The following is a 13,676-nucleotide window of genomic DNA, read 5'->3' on the forward strand; positions in this document are numbered from 1 at the left end:
TCACCAAAAGTAACAGGTCTGTCACTTAATTCCTATCTAAATCTTATAGCAATAATAAATAATCTCAAGAGTATTGTGTTTTGTTTATAATGATTATTCTTCCTGCCATTCCAGAGTATGCATTGTTCTAATCTAATTTGTTCACGTCTTCCTTATTATCGCGTTCTAATTATCTTCACGTATATTAAGTTTGTCACCAACTTTCTTACTCGCTTTATATTAACACTATGACAGTAATAGTCATACGAACGACAATAGTAAATGAGATTTTATTGCTACCCGTCTACTACCATTACAGAAAAGGGATGAGTCTGATACGTTCTAGAAGACTTTCTCGCAGTGCGACGTCTGCTCTGCTCAAGACGGGAAGTAAATGTAAACAAACGAATCACTTTGCTAACGTCGCCGCATGAAATGGTGAAGTCTTTTTTGAACAGCACCTGTACAGAATAACGCACAAGCGGTAAAGGGTCCTTTTCAGCGATACTGGCCTTTGTCCACAACACTTAGTGGTCTTCTATCTTCTAATTACACAATGCTCTGCCGAACGTGGACTCTGCTGGAGTGTATCCATCCGTGGACGCTACTTTATAAAAAAAGAAGGTCTCACGAAAAGGTACAATTTTTGACGTTCATGTTGTTAATAAGTATCTACTCGTGACAATCCATTGTGTGACACGATCTGAACAGGTCAAATATGAACAAACTTATAAAAGGAAGATTTAGGAAGTTGAGCGCGTCAATCCCTTGTACTTACATCTAGGCAATGCTAATTCTATCCATCTGAAGTCTTTTCCGCTTGAGTTCTGAAAAAAATATATCTTCACAGAAGTTAGCTTTTGCAACGATTTCCCCATAATATTTACTCGGATTTTGATAACTTAGCGTAATTAAAATGTCGTGCTATGCTAGTCCGTACTTTGCACCTATATTCTGTTTTAAGTCATTAGCTTTAACTGGGGTGATATATGGTACATATGGCTTCACTGCAATCGTGCCTTCAGTTGAGTTTTTAAGGACGACATCGTATTGACTGTTTACTATTCATGAAGAGCGGGTAAATACGCTAAACACGAAAAAATATTCGTGTAATATCTTGTATTATTTTTTTAAAAGAGCCCACAACAGACGTATTGGCGTCCTCTTTGAAGCTGACAGGCTACAGTTCCTTTTCAACTTATTTGTTTTATGTTCTGCTGTATTTTTGAGGAACTGGTGTCGTTCATAAGGTCATGATTCTTAGACAGAACATGATTTGATTACTGAAACTTGATTGTTGATTGTTGACTGAAAACTTGAACGGATTGATCCAACTCACTCAAGTGGTTTTTCCCAACACACGTAGTGTGTGTGATACCTTAACAGTGACAAATTCTACTTCAGGTAGAATTTCAAATCTTTTAAAGTATGTTTGACCCCCGCTAGCTTGCACTTACTGTGTCATACTTTACCACTTGCGTGAAGTTACTCCCTCTATTGAGCTATATTCGTTAGTCAAAATAAATGCTATGGCTACCACTATAGCTCATTGCTCTTTTTACGCAGCTCATCTTATTACAGTTATGCTTTGAACGTTACTGTTATTTGGCTTTTTATCGCGTTGTCATCAATTTATCGCATATATTCTTTACATGGCCCGTCCTGTAATGTAAAACGAGATATCTACATCTCAAAGTGATACGCCCCTTACCAAAAGACGACATTAGGCCAAAAAATTAGGAAAAATCGGGTGGATGCTGTGATAACAACTGCTAGCAAAAAAGGAAGTTCAGCAGAGGGCAGGATATGCAAAGAGCATAGTATAGGGACAAATTCAACGATTCCCATGGGAATTGCCGACATTGATACGCAGTTGTGCGGGGCGTTAGGTTTAGGCCAACGTCTGTAAAAGACATTATCCGGGATCAGACCGTCAGCTATCATTATGCTAGTATGTGTAAGAAAAGGTCTTCATAAGAAGAATTCCACGTGTCGGCTTAGTTTCCCACATTCCCGTTGTCTTTTTAGATGATTTACCGCTTTTCTATACAGATCCTCAGTTATTATACACAGATACAGTTTCTATATAGATCTTCCATTATTCGTTCATTCAGTGGCGGTGAAATGATATTTGTTTATCGTTATAGTTTGTTGGTCGGATTGGCCATTTTGTTAGACTTGTTACGAATTTTATTACTCTGTGTTTGAAATGCCTCTTCTGGGATCAATCTGCTTTCCATAGCATGATAAACATTTTCCAAGCGACCAGATAAATTCGCTATTGAATCATGGTCACAATGAGGTGAGATAAAAAAATATTCACTTCACCTGTTTATAGTGAATTTATTTTGTTGTTATATACAGATGCAAGTTTCCTTGAAATCTTCACTTGTGTTTTCTGAGCTGATTGCTTTGATGAGGGCTTGATTTTTCTCTGTCCGTCCTCTTTGTTGATGTTGATCAACAGGAATTGTCGACTTCACCTTAACGTAATGTAGTGTACTTATCGCAAATATTCTCGTTTAAGGAGGTATTTCTCAGAAGTCGCTGCCGTAGCCGCCTGAGAGCACTGAATGATGATGATGTACCTAGAGCGTAAATATATGAAAAATGATGTTGAGACCTCCTTTGAGATAATCCGTATTGCCTTCTACGTGGTGTGTGTGTTTCCTCCAATTAGCGGAAGCAGACATTCTTCGTGCAGGTACGTTTACGTGGAAACACTTTGTAAAGACGCTGTTCGCGTACTAAGCGAAACTACACTCTGAATACACTGGCAAAATTGTAACTCAATTATACTGACGAACAAAAACGAAGGAAGATGATTGATTAGACATTAACAAAGACATAATTTTGCTGCTATTGGTAGGACAAAATATCGAAAAGGCCAGATGATGCTAGTTAAAAAAATTGCCTCTCCGTCATCTTTATAGCGGCGGCAGTGATAATAATAACAAAGACGCTATTTTAAGTTGGGTGGAACGGAGCACGCAACCGAGTCAGCCCAATCTTGAATTTATAATGTATCGGCAGTTGATAATATCGACGTTGTTTCCCTTTGATGTATTCTTTCTGTCAAAAACAGATGATTCTATGTGGTAGTAAACTACAAGTAACGGTCTCTTCGATGAAGATCTTGGTAGCAATATTCTTGAAATCTACGTGAGCGTAAAGTTTCACGGGTAGTGTATGGCGTTTCGAAAGCGAACAGCATCGCAGAGACTGCAGGTTCGTTTCGAGGTCCTGTGGTCATTAATATGTCATGTAGATATTTTTTCAATTAGATACATGAAACCAATATGGTGTGTTATCCAGGTTGATTTGAATATTGTTGTGTATAACATATGTCGCTTTTCGTAGTTACATATGTTGTTCTCTTCTTTGGCCCTCCTTCTCATTCGCAAATAACACCGGTCTCGTTTTATGGCGTTTGGTGCCGAGAGGCCGTATATAAAGCGCACTCCTACTGCGGCTATCAAAATGTCTGCGAAACCATCTTACAAAACCTGAGTCTAAAATGACTTTGCCAACGACTGATGCTTTCTGTAAATGCAGAAGATAAAAAAAGCGTTTAGTATTTTGGGCGTGCATCGCCTACGGGTCAAGTGCTTCGTGTAGTTAAACACGAGAATGAATGGGCAGTCGGTATATAGGTACACGAGTGCTACATCCAGCAATAATCGATATAAATAGAAGGTACCATTGTATGATGATTGTGATCTTGTTGTCTTCGACTAACATTGAGAAGGTTTTCAGCTACGAGCAGTAAGGCACCTGATGATCAGCCAAACATAACTGTTTGGAACTCTAACTTTGCATTTTGTTACGCGACATGCACGAGTTCGTCTCAAGGTTCCGCTCCGATTGTTATTCTTCAGTTATGTTTTGTAAATGCTAAGAGATACAAATCGTGCTAGCGATGATGACGCGCCAAATAGTGCCAACAATCTATTTTCAGCCAGATCAGCTGGAAATTTCGTTTCGTCGAAGCAGTACTGTTTTCCGATCTACGGTTATTCGTTTAATCAGTGATCGGGCTTCTTCTACTTCGGCTTTTCGGTTTGTTTTTGCCTTTGCGGAACAGTTCGCTCTAGAACTCATAGGAGAACGATATTGTTTTAAGGATAAATGATATACTGTTATTGTATGATTCAGAGCAACAAATTCCAGATGTCCTTTTGGTAAAATGTTCAGATTATACCTGTTTAAAATCATTGGTATCAATTAACAATAGGCGATTATAATGCTATTTACCTCGATTTGGGCTGCTATGGCGCTAATGCGATAAAGTAAGGTCTGTCAAACGATGCCAATTGGAGCCGCTCTCTTTGCGAGGCTGTTAATTAAGGTCCTGGGTACATACACCGCTAATAAACAGTGTACTTGAAGTATAAAAGAATCCAATGATTATGAAGTTTCTGGGGTTTATGCTTAACCGGTTGAAGTGCCTGAGAAAAGAATTGCACAACGGAATGCCAGTTACTGTCCGTGCATCGAGGCAAAAAAAGAGCTTGTGGGACAAGATCCAATTAAAAACTTCGAGGAGCGAAACCCTACAGATCAGCAGAGTGCCGTAAGGTTAATGAGCATATATTGAGGATGCCTGAAGTACACGCCGGTACTCAGGCTTCAACCAGCGTCTCAACTTTACACGAGAGACACTGGTATAAAATCACTTAATTTACACGTATAGTTACGGCAACAGAGGTTGGTCAGTTTTCGTTGCATTGGGAGTGCGGAATGGGTAACGAGAACTTGATTCGAGTACTCGAAGCGAAACAGTGTCGAAACGTTCTTAGAGCTCACCCGTACGCGATCTGCGTTGCTAACCGAAGGTCTATCAAAGGACGATGGCTAGGCCGCGCAGAACCTAACCGCAACCATCATTCAACACGTAACGGTTTTCTAATACGTGAAGCTCAAAGGTGACGTCGATATTCGTGACGGCCATCAGAAAGGGGGCGATCACAACAACAGAATTGACACCTCGGCTATAGCCGACAATACACAGCGTAAGTGCAAGGACGAGCCGCGATATCTGAAGCAAAACTTCAGCGATGCTGTGGCCGTTAATGAGAGTTCCAACACAAAGTTCGTCGAAGTAGCAATTCATGTTCTTAGAGCAGCTCGCAAAAACGGGAAGATGGCCAAAACGAACATGACGCATTCGTAAACGACACTCTCCGTAAACTTATAATTCGGGTGGTCGATGCCGTTTTACGGGGTGCGTAGACATCGCGCCCGCAGCGGAGAGCAATAAATATCGTGTAGCGCAACTACCAAAATGCCTCTAATTTTTAGTTTTTGACACCGTCTGCTCTCGGTAAAGTCGATGTGCTAGATCTCACGGGATCTTAAAAAACCTCATGGGTCCAATTAAATGGATGCTACGAGTGTACGTCCCTGGTTATGCACACATATTGCATATAATGACAGAGATCTCAATAATAATGCACACAACTCAGTTGAGCTTACAATTTCATGTATAAATGGAATAGCTATGTGTTTCAATTTCGCGGATTATATATTATTGAGGCGACAATTTTCAAATATTTCCCTTCGGTAGAACGACAAACTCCTACTTTATTGTTTAGTAGCTTTAACATGTGACATGCCGGATCGCCAAGGTTGTTAAAGCCACCTCTTACTGCCTTGGTTGCACGGTTGCGAATGCTACTGGGGTGCCAACGTTTGAGAACGATGTAAGCAATTCGGTCATCGATATTTTTACCACAGGCCTGCCAATGGACAGAGTTAAGTTTAGAGGCTGGTAGAGGTCATGGAACAAAGGCGATAAGTTCAAGCGGCATACTACCTCGATAATGTAGCTCAAGCTAATAAATGATAAAAGTTTTACTTTCAGTACTACGTTAAGCATTGCTCTTGACGACAAGCGTCTTCTTGCATGGAGCGCAGCTAAGACTAGAAGTCGCCAATGTGACCACGTTACACCTGTCTCAACTTCCGAAGTTTCTTAACGGCTTTCAGGTTCTTTCTGTTTAAGGGCGACTCTTCCGATTTCATGAATCAGTGTGAATCAGTGAGTTGAATCAGTGTAGAATTATGTGCTTGAAAAGATCCTGGTTTCTTTAAATGAGTATCGCCAATAGCGTCCTAGCAAACCACGGTTTTTCTATTTTTGTAGAACCGTTTGACTCGGGCACTTGGCCATTATGACACCAGCATCTCCTTCTAGATGTCCTTACGACGAAGAATAACAACTGTTGGAGAAGGCACGTTTGCAAATTCACTGCTGGGTACAAGGCAATGCAGAAGTAGCATAACCGGTTGAAGTAAGCTATCTCATCCAACATTTTAGGGTTATGTTGGCTAATCATCATCCCACATTTTGCATAATTGTATGGAATCAACAAAGGTTAGACTTGCGCGACGCACACAATTGGGTTTTAAAAATATAAAAAAATACAACCGTCATCGATAAACTCCCGCGTAAGAGAACCTTCTAGAACCGAGTCTAATTCGCAATGGGCATATACAGCAAATTCTTTGTGTAATTTTGGGATGAACAGTTGTTTTCAATACTTGTCAAGGGATGGCCCTTTTTCGATAAAATGGGAAAAAGCTTGTAAATCCACTCGAAATTATATTTAGAGGTAGACGTGACCTCAAGTAGCTCTTCTCTCGTATCTCCTCACGAACAGTTTTTCCCGCTATTTTAGGCTTATTGGCATTATCCTATAGTAACAGAAATTTTAAGCCACAAAATTTCACTAGTCTTGTTAGTTGGATTTCCAGCCCACGTATCCAAACGTATCCAGCCCAGTTTAGCAATCAGCGTTGAAACTTGTACGCAGTATTCACTGATTTTTATTTGCGTTTGACATAGCCCTGGGAAAGCTGCGCTACTTAAGCTGGCCTGCGCTGAACTACCCACAAACCGTCGTGGAATTGCTTAGGGACATTCTCTGGGCAGACAAAGACATTCTAGTCGATGGAGTTGCTAAATTCGACCCCTTTGGGTCGAAACCCAGGGCAACAATCTTTCACTACTATTATCAGTAGCCATCAGCGCTCTACCGAAAGAGATCAAGAAGCGACATTTGGTAGTAGATCTCCTTCTGTATGCAGACGACCTCTTTTTATTTGCTACTATTCAGCATCAGAGACCTTTGGAAATACGTGGGCGAACCCGAACCCAAAGTGACGGTCGCGGGGTTTTCCAAGCCGGGACAGATTCTCTTAGATTCGAAGGCGTCGTAAGCGAACAAGCTAATTTTTTCTTGTATTTTTGTATAAAAATTACACCAAGTGGACCAAACGAACTTGGCAAGTGTATTAAACAAAGTACTGAAGATCCAATCAAGTTCTTAAAAGTTGTCTTTTGTGCGTCGTACAAATAAATCACTATTCATATGGGAATCCTTTAGAGTGAATCAACTATACGAACTTGATCGTATGTAGCGTTCAGTTCTACGTCTCAGCGCGAGCTGATTTGTCGAGTTGCTTTGTAAAGCATTACTATTTACTGAAAACTTAAGTAAAACAGACATCCATAAACAAGTTAGCCGGACGCAGTAGGCTAAGGTTGACTAATGCGCATCTTCAAATCCGTTGCAACCATCACTATAAGCAACAAGCATCTTGTCTTATTTTATTTTATATATTTAAATTACACCGTCGACAAAAACTATTACCAGAAATGTATAATTAAAATGATAGAAAATTAGCTAATATCACGGAATTAGAAGGAGGTATTATCATTATAATAAAATAACTGCTTGTACGATTGCCGAGCCGTAATAATAAGCCTGATCGAGAAAGCCCAGCTAAATGTAGCAATACCCGCCCCTCGCCCCCTTGTTAGATTCCTGGTGGGAACAAGTCCTTAACGGCATAGCTAAACGAGATGATTCCAAGTTCTTGCTCACATCTAGACATCAATAAAAAATGCTTTAAAATAATTACTGACAATTACAAAAAAATTAGTAATAGATGATCAAATTTTTATCGAGTTGGTGCGCTGATGCATCCTGCTATGAGAGTGAGTGGAGGAATCAATTGGCAGGCCGTGATCTGACCCGACACGTGCCGTATAGATTTTATCACTCAACTCGTCAGTCAGCCCGGCCCAGCGGAAGATAGCCTGCTGTCGGCGTTGCGAAACACCTTCTAGTAGTGTTCCGAATGCTAGCCTGCTATTACTCCTTTGGTTCCGTCCATTCCTGTTATTTTTATCGAGCATAATTTAATTGCCTGTAATGTATGTGTTGTTTAAAGAACAAATGGTCTAATCTAATTCTATGTTTGATATCATTGGTTCTTCTGTCATCATTGTACTAGTCAATATATTAATGACTGTTGCGCCAAGCTCAGCTTGTCAGATACTTATCCGACTGAATATAAGATAAGAATGCCCTATAATCTAAAGTATAATACAGTTAATTAGCAAGCAACTACTACTTTAGAGCCTTATTGACAAAGGCCCATGGCAGTTAGGCTCTATTTAATGAGTAATCACATAATGAACATAAAATACAGTATAAATTAAATTTTTCAAAGTGAGGTTTTTCTATGTATAGTACAGATGGAGAGATGGCTACAGCGTATGACTTATCAAAATTAAGCTAGGATTTTCAAGAATGCGTTTCTACTTAAGCGTCTTAGATGACTTCCGTATGAAGAAGATTGTTAGAGTTGGATAATTTATATCAAAGCCTTACTAAGTTAATATAATTTCGTTACGTTCGCTGGTCTGTTGGAGTCATAGACGAGGTGTTCGCAATAGCTCTCAAACGAAGCAGTAAACATCACGAATGCAGGTACGGTACGGAACTTCTTGTTGACTCTGACTGTGTTCAGCTTTTTTCAGATCATTCGCACGCATGCTGAGGATCATTGTGAAGCTGTCAATTGATAGCGTCCAGTTGGATCAAACGTCGACTGCCATATCAAGACTGATCGAGCTTTTTCGGCCGATATTATATTGGTAACTTTGCTATCTCTTGGACGAATTTGCTTCGCGTAGGGTATTTTCTGCCACCATTAAAAAGGAAGACTAAACGTATTAACGTATACTGAGTGAACATTTCGGACAGGCAGAAGTGCTTTAGGATGACAGGTGCGTCTCGTCACCCTGGCAATTGGCCTGTATCAAGGCGATCTGTGAAAGGCAACGGGAATACAGTCTGCAGGATGAGAAGGTTTGGGAACGCTACAATTTTTCAACTCAACATTGAAAGGTTACAAAATAAATTTTTAGGTGTTTTCTGGGTGAGACCAACCTACGCCACCAGTAAACAACACCAACTTGGTCACGGTTTAACGTAACAGTTCACGAACTTGAACTTTTTTTCTTTTTTCGCAGATTAGCTATTACTGCTTATATACGATATCATGGTTGATAACAAGCAATTTAGCGTCATGCTTTGTTCATGTACCAGCGCATTGTCCGCCATTTGTATGTCCCGGCGACCAATGAATACTCGATCGGCGTCTACTGTTCCATAGAAGCATGATTTTGTTGCTAGCAGCACTATCGTCGCGTGGTTTGGTAGTCAACCGTAGCGTATCGAAATCGCGGCTACAACAATAGGAATCGTGCCCTTCGAAAGGAGGTGCTAATGTTACTCTATTACTATTTGGTTCCCTATTGAATATCCCATCTAACTTATACCGGCCTATGTCTATGAATGATTGTACCCAGAAACGTTTGGATGCCTATAACTCTGTAACCAGTCCAGCCGACGTCGGCCAGTTGGTCAGATGAAAACGTGGGCCGCCGCTCACAAAAGTCTCTCCGGGAAGACATCATACGGCGCTGTCTGGCCGAAGTCGCGTTCAGATATTAGAACGATACGCCGTATGCTGCCGCATTTGACATAGTTGCTACTATACGTTCATATGAATGGAAGCGGTCAGATATAACTACCGCTAAGATACGGATGAAGCTTAAATAGAAGATTAGAATCTCAGCGATCCTTTGCACTCACTACCGCCACGGTTCATCGTGTCGCCCTTTGTTTTGCAATTCGATTGACGATATTCATTGCTACTATACATTGTTCTATTGGAGTAATATAAACAGCAATCTACTTACGATAAACGCCATGCCATGCCTGCGTTTCGAAAAAGAGAAGTACTAAAAAACTATATAATGCATATAAATATGTGCCATAAAAATATATGACACGGGCCATAGGAGCCATTTTTAAATTCCCTATGGCTGATTAGTATGTGGCCGATTTTTAAAATGTTATGGTATATCAAAATGTTCAGAAAGCCGTAGACAGACGGATTTGATGGAAAAACAATATCTATTAAACATTATTAATATTATATATTAAACAATGTACTTTTTTTAATACAATCTCTTCCTTGTGCCGAGATTGTAACGCGCAACAACTTAACTTTGTAATGAAACGGCCAAGCGACATGATTTTGTTACGAAAAAGTCAAATCTAATTGAAAAAGTATTATTTATCTATCAATTTTTTCAGGTAAGACTGAAGCACTGTTTTTGTCTCAAATCGACTATAGGCTCTCGCAGCTGATGCCGTCGGCACACGTGTCAATGCTGGTAATTTCTGTATGCGCATGCTAGACATGACGAAGTTCAAGGGAATTATTTGACGATGATTGTTCCCCTTGAAATGTATGCTACATGCAGGATTGCAAAAAAACGCGTACGATACATTGTTCCTTCCTCCGAACTATGAGCATGAGGTTTTACGTAGACTACTAACATATCGTGCAGGTATGTGAATCTTTATTATCCAACGTCAGGCAGGAACGTCTGACTACATTGAATCCAAGCTAGGTGGGTTTTCACGGATGTGATTTCAAACGTCCATTTGTTAGAGGAACGAAAACGCCCGCGAGAATTAAGGCGAAAGCAGAATTGTCCGTCGAAGAGGAAGCAACGTTCAACAGTCTCGCAACAAATACAGGCCGGCCGGTCCCTTGTCAGCGTTTTGACAATAGCCTGATCCATTTTTTAGATGAAGATGTGAAGCACGAGGAAGCAAATTCGGGTATAAGCGATTCTGATAGGCGCACGGACTTGCTCTAGAGAAGCTAATCGTGAAACAATGACTGAACGCAGCTCGCTCACGGAACTAATTGAAATGCCTGCTTCTGAATACTACCAACCGTTCACACCCATCATAGCGTTCCTATTTACGATAAGCCCCTGTGATGGCGAGAGCTCTTCGGATTTGTGCCTGGATTATCATTTATACATGTGTACTTCTGTTTATCGATTGCAAATTTTCGTCTACGGGGCCGGCACTTTAAGAATTAATAACAGATCGTTATATAAGCCGCACTTATCTATAGAAATACGAGGCCTAATTAATAATCGTAACCTATCGATTGATTGGCTGACGGCGTAAATAAGTGATCTGGTAAAGCGGAGTAATTGTGGCATGTGCACAGACACGAGTAACTAACATGCTGAAAGTAACGTTTTACCGCGCATTCTATACAATTGACGGTTCCTAGAGATGTACTGACACGCAGACTCTTCCATAGAAGGTAATTAAAATCTTTTGGAACCGTGCCGTTTTTGATGGAGGCTTTAACAAGCTCCCGCGCGCAATAATTGTTCTATATTTAGTAGTTTATTTCGAGCGACTAAATGCTCATTTGGCCTGGGAGATAATAGTCTAACCTTGGATATGTCACAACAATATGTCCTATGCAAACCGAAATAGGCATACCGAACTAATTCGGACCCCCCACTTGCAAAGGCAATTCAGTATCGGGCTTCAATTAACCTACTTCTCTAAAATTCTTCCCCCTGCAACTGCCTGTTGCTATAACAAATATAGATGTCATGGCGGATCGTCAAAGCTACGAATGGCGGCAGCATCCTTACTACTAGTATTATCGTTAAAATCGTTATTTTGCTCAGACTGTTATTACGTTTGTTTTTCCGTCCCTTTCAGATAATCACTCTTCTAGTTAATTTCCTGTACGCGCGATGCTGACCTCGATCTGAAAAACGGGTTATGCGGCAATTGTTTCCATGCTATCGGATCTTAATCGTACGCTCCAACATGGCACTGGACAATCACGACGCAGATATTATCAAGAAATAATTAGTGCGCTATGTATACTTGGCACATGTGGCTGTACTGTTTTGTTCGATAGACGAGATTAGCTGGGTTCGATACGGCGCTTGATCCATCGCTGTGTAGAAGCATGCATTAACCGCTCTGATCTCTTGGTTGGGTCTGCATCGTCCCCGATTCTGTGTCGCTACCGTCCGGCCTTTTCTAGAAGCCATAAAACAACTAGCGAACGTTTAATCCAGTGGGGATGTTCCGGGATCGTGCCGCTACCAGCGACGGGCGCCCTATGCTGCTTGCGCGTTGTTTTTGCACTTTAATTTGATTATCCAAACAGAATCGCGGGAAATTGATTGGGCGCCTAACAAAATGACTGATCGCAATGTTTCCTGAAAGTTTACCTCTGGCCATTAGAGAAACATAATTGTCCATGCGTCAAAGGGGAGAAATTGCCGTTCAGGTAAATCGAAGTTTACCAGAAGTTATTGCCAGTAACCATCATAATAATAGCATCAGTAATCGCTCAGTATGCGCCACGCGCAGCATGAGGCCATTCGAACCAAATAAACTGTAAAACTCGAGGCTACTTCAAGAGTTTTGTCTAGAGTTTCTGCAAAAACCCCAAAAGTTCCCGCTGCCCACATACTTTACGATCGCTATAGCGAAAGTACCATTAACAATATATATTGTATTCCTAGTACTAGTCACGTAAAAGCCCGACGACTTTATTTGCCACTGTTTGGGAAGTACTTTGAATTTATCGTGTTTGTTTGCGCCACCATGGCCCCTTTGGCAGAGACCCGAAATTTTACGCGTTCAATATTTTCCCGAACGGTTTCTACAGAAGAACCGTCGAGACTTGCGCGATAGTAGAATGTTTTAACTAATAAAATTAAAAAAAAAAAACAAAATTCGACTAACAATGATGGCATTCGTCCCAAAACAAGCCCCAGAGCTTTCGATTGTGCTATGAGCTGCGTTCATGCCGTGTAAACTACGCAGAGATAAAATTTAATTGTCTCCGGAAAACTCTTTATTTATATGACCATAGACAGGCTAGCAAAACGAACGTGAACCTCACGACGAGTTCATTTTACGATACTGTCAAAAAGCTATGCTTAGAAGTAATGACAGCTCTCCTGAAAACACAAGATGCCATCTTCGATCCAGCTTAGTAAATTTCCAAGCCTAAAATGATTATTATTACTGTAGATAGGATAGGACAATTCATTTTAATAAAGGTAATATGAGTGAATTTATATACACTACTATCTACCAGTATTATAGAAGATTCCCGTTTTCTCTACTTATCAGACCTAAGTAGTTATCTCAACTTCTCTAATTATCAACAACTCTAAATTATGCGATGTGTATTCAGACCGATCCTATAAAGCTGGATGGCCACGGGAGTGCAACGCTTGAAAAATACATACTGCTATATAGAAAATATATATATATGATGGTTGAATTATCCGTTAGTGTATTTATCTAAAAATGATACTCTGTTTTTTGATAATGTAGTTAACGATAATAAAGTGACAAAAAAAATTGTAATGAAATATTGAAAATTGAATTGGAAGTGTTTGGAGGCTATTAATGATTTTAGTTATATATATATATATATATATATATATATATATATATATATATATATATATATATATATAT

The 13,676-nt window shown here is 40.1% G+C and overlaps 1 long non-coding RNA gene across 3 annotated transcripts; it reads left to right on the top strand.

Annotated features, from left to right (window-relative positions):
* Positions 1-195: 195 nt before the first annotated feature.
* LOC147758387 (uncharacterized) lies at positions 196-13,588 on the top strand. Of its 3 annotated transcripts, none has more exons than XR_015328779.1 (3): positions 196-616; positions 8,800-11,472; positions 11,886-13,588. It is a non-coding gene; the product is annotated as an uncharacterized LOC147758387 (long non-coding RNA). The 3 variants fall into 3 exon arrangements; XR_015328780.1 differs by having other exon boundaries at positions 8,800-10,516; XR_015328778.1 differs by having other exon boundaries at positions 199-616; positions 8,800-9,140; positions 10,437-13,588.
* Positions 13,589-13,676: the final 88 nt, after the last annotated feature.

Source organism: Varroa destructor, unplaced genomic scaffold, assembly GCF_002443255.2.
Source record: "Varroa destructor unplaced genomic scaffold, Vdes_3.0 BEIS01000001.1, whole genome shotgun sequence".
NCBI classification, from domain to species: Eukaryota; Metazoa; Arthropoda; class Arachnida; order Mesostigmata; family Varroidae; genus Varroa; species Varroa destructor.